Source organism: Bidens hawaiensis, unplaced genomic scaffold (assembly GCF_021521415.1).
Source record: "Bidens hawaiensis isolate Kalapana, Puna unplaced genomic scaffold, B.hawaiensis_p1.1 tig00010854_1, whole genome shotgun sequence".
NCBI classification, from domain to species: domain Eukaryota; kingdom Viridiplantae; phylum Streptophyta; class Magnoliopsida; order Asterales; family Asteraceae; genus Bidens; species Bidens hawaiensis.
This window is the reverse complement of record NW_027491837.1, coordinates 298614-302137: the sequence shown is the minus strand read 5'-3', so window position 1 is coordinate 302137 and position 3524 is coordinate 298614. Positions and strand designations below refer to the sequence as shown.

Genomic DNA, 3524 nt, shown 5'->3' with positions numbered 1-3524 from the left:
CGAGCTCGAGTTTTGGGAAGATTGTTTAATTAGGGTCGTCAAGAGTTAACGGACCTTGTGTATTTTTAAATTTTAGCTATTTTAGACTTCTATGTAATTTCTTTCATGACTACGTACACAACCAAGCTCAAGCTGGACTTTTGCTCAGAAAGGTACTCAACACGATCTCCACTCGAGCTTAAGCTCGTTTAAGGTTTCTCGAAGTATCTAAAACGTACAAATTAAAAGTGTTAACAATTAATTATTAAAAAACACAAGCTAAGCCCAAGCTATAGCTCGAGCATGAAAAAAGACTCATCTGAACTCGAACTTTATAAAAGGAGCTCAAAATGATCCGATGCATAATTAAATATATTACAGACTTGCACGTTATTGTTACAAACATGTGTGTGACTACACCATTAATTAGCAAGCGTGTGTTTTTTTTACTTTGTCCAGAATTACCCTACAAATGTACATATATGTGTATATACATATATGTGTCATTACAAGTGTTATGTAAATAATGTAATAATTATATAAGGGACGCTATATTCGTACACATTTTGTGTGTGACATCACCTTTTTCTATGTTACCATACACCCACCATACGTGTCGTAATTCGTATAGGTCTCATATTACTCGTATGATGAGTGTTCGAATAAATCAAATTAACGGGTGTACTATTTGAGGATATTTTTAGGCCCAGAAACATACTTAACCTATACACCTTATTTATTACGGAATTTAAAAATAGAAATTTTGGCATAGAAACATGTGGAGAGAAGGTTACAACCCACTTAAGAGATTGTATATCTATTTCACGTGAATCCTTTTGTTTTTTGCATGGCCTGAAACCAGCCTCGAAAATAAGCTGCTGCTGCTGATTGCATGTGAATGATGCATAACCTCCAAGGACTTGGTTGTCATTTCCACTTGGACCTATATACGTATTATGACATTATCCCTTATTATTATTATCATTAGCATTATTGTAATTATTATACTTATATATACAAACAAGATCACGGACAAGGAATAGTACGTCCTTTGATGTGAAAGGCTCCAAAGAAACCTTACAAGTACTCATAATTCCATAACCAAATAACACTTCACACAATAAAAACATCAATTTGATCACTCCAAATGATTAATAAAAAAGGTTGTGACATTGAAGCAACCGGCATCAACTACACCATCTACACTCAACCCTCTTTCAACCTTTTCAACACTCACCAACAGTTCACTGAACGTCCGGTTCTCAGGGAAGTAAGCTGCCATGCTAAACCCTGGGAGGTCCTTGCAATTGTGGGCCCCAGCGGCGCCGGGAAATCTTCACTTCTCGAAATCCTCGCGGGTAAACTCACCCCTCAGACAGCATCTGTGTATGTCAACCGGAGACCGGTTGACAAGTCAAGGTTTAAAAAGATATCAGGGTATGTTACACAAAAAGATACCCTATTTCCTCTACTAACAGTAGAGGAAACCCTAATATTCACCGCTAAGTTGCGGTTAAACCTTTGTGAACCCGCGCTGAGTTCACATGTGAAAACATTAATACATGAACTCGGGTTGAGTCATGTGGCTAATGTACGCGTTGGGGATGATCGGGTTCGCGGGATATCCGGTGGAGAGAGGCGTAGGGTGTCGATTGGTGTCGCGGTTGTGCATGACCCTGCCGTGGTGATTTTGGATGAACCCACTTCGGGTTTGGATAGTAACTCTGCGTTTCAGATTATAGACATGGTTAAGACCATGGCTGAGACTAGAGGCAAGACTGTGGTCCTTAGTATCCACCAGCCAGGGTTTAGAATTATCAAGCTTTTTAATTCAGTGCTTCTTTTAGCTAATGGAAGTGTGTTGCATCAAGGGTCTGTTGATGAACTTAATCGGTCTCTTAGGTTAATTGGGCTTGAACCACCTCTGCATGTTAATATAGTCGAGTTTGCGATCGATTCAATACAACAACACAAGAACCAAAAGAGTTTAATTAGTCTTGATCAAGAGAATATAACTCCTGCTAATTCAAGTATTGTGATACAAGGTAAGTTTACTTTACAACAACTATTTCAACAATCAAAAGTAATTGATGTTGATGAACATGAGGAAAGTGAAGAACAAGAGATTATTACACTAGACGGTTTCGCGAATTCTAGATTCTACGAAACCGTGATCTTGACTCATCGATTTTGGAAGAATATTTCTCGGACGAAGGAGCTATTCGCGTGTCGAACGCTTCAAATGCTTGTTTCGGGTTTGATCCTCGGGTCGATTTTTTATAATTTAGATATGGACTTGATTGGAGCTCAAGAAAGGGTAGGTTTGTTTGCTTTCATATTAACATTTTTGCTATCAACAACTGTGGAAGCCTTGCCAGTTTTCTTGCAAGAAAAGGAAATATTAATGAAGGAAACTTCATGTGGAAGTTATAGAGTTTCATCATATGCCATAGCTAATGGACTTGTATACTTGCCATTTTTGCTTATTCTAGCAATTCTATTTGGCACCCCTTTATATTGGTTAGTCGGTTTAAACCCTAATTTCTTCGCGTTTTCGTGGTTTCTACTGCTCATTTGGTTGATTCTCTACACTGCTAACTCAGTGGTGGTGTGTTTTAGTGCATTGGTACCGAATTTCATAGTTGGAAACTCGGTTATATCGGGTGTCATGGGGTCTTTCTTCTTGTTTTCGGGCTATTTCGTGTCGAAACAAGGCATGCCAAAGTATTGGGTTTTCATGCATTATATCTCATTGTTTAAGTATCCATTTGAAGGGTTGTTGAGGAATGAGTTCTCTGGTGGTGAAGGTAAGTGTTTGGAGTATTTGTTTGGGAAGTGTTTGGTGAGTGGTGAAGATGTATTAAGGGAGACTGGAGGGTTTGAAGAGGAAGATAAGTGGAAGAATATTGTGATTATGGTGTGTTTTATTTTGGTTTATAGGTTTATTTCATATGTGATTCTCAGGATTAAATGCTCCCAAAAGGGACTTAATGTTGGCCTCTGATTATTCAAAATAATTCTTGGTTAATATTTGTTGAAAATTTGGATGTTATATAATATGTCTTGCTTTATAATACTTTATATGTTGGCTATTCTGGTTTAAGTTTCTGTTTTTTTATTGAACGGTAAAATCTAATATTACCTTGGTATTGGAATGATAAAAGAAAATTGGGACCGGAGACCGTAAGGTTTTCAAGTTCGAATTCGATTTCAACTGAGTTTTACTGTAACGGGTCTATGAGCGGTACACGTTTTCCTTGAAGCAGTGGTGGGCTTTTGGGCTATCCAACGTTATTTGTATAAATGTACTCATGGATGTGTGAGGTTGCCTTTTATCATTGAGGTATACCGGATATATAAGTTGTTCTTTAAAAAATAAATATATACTAGACATTTTACATTCCATATACAAAAGATCAATAAGAAGACAATTTTATTTTGTTGTTGCTTTGGCATGCATCAGATTACTGTACTAAAGAATTGGTGGTACCGAGGCGAGGGTCACGGGTGTCATATAGTTCCAAAGCTTTATTAAATATAAACAA

At 37.4% G+C, this 3524-nt stretch overlaps 1 pseudogene; it reads left to right on the top strand.

Annotated features, from left to right (window-relative positions):
• Nucleotides 1-1098: 1098 nt before the first annotated feature.
• LOC143536598 (ABC transporter G family member 5 pseudogene) lies at nt 1099-3085 on the top strand (annotated as a pseudogene).
• The last annotated feature ends 439 nt before the right edge of the window (nt 3086-3524 follow it).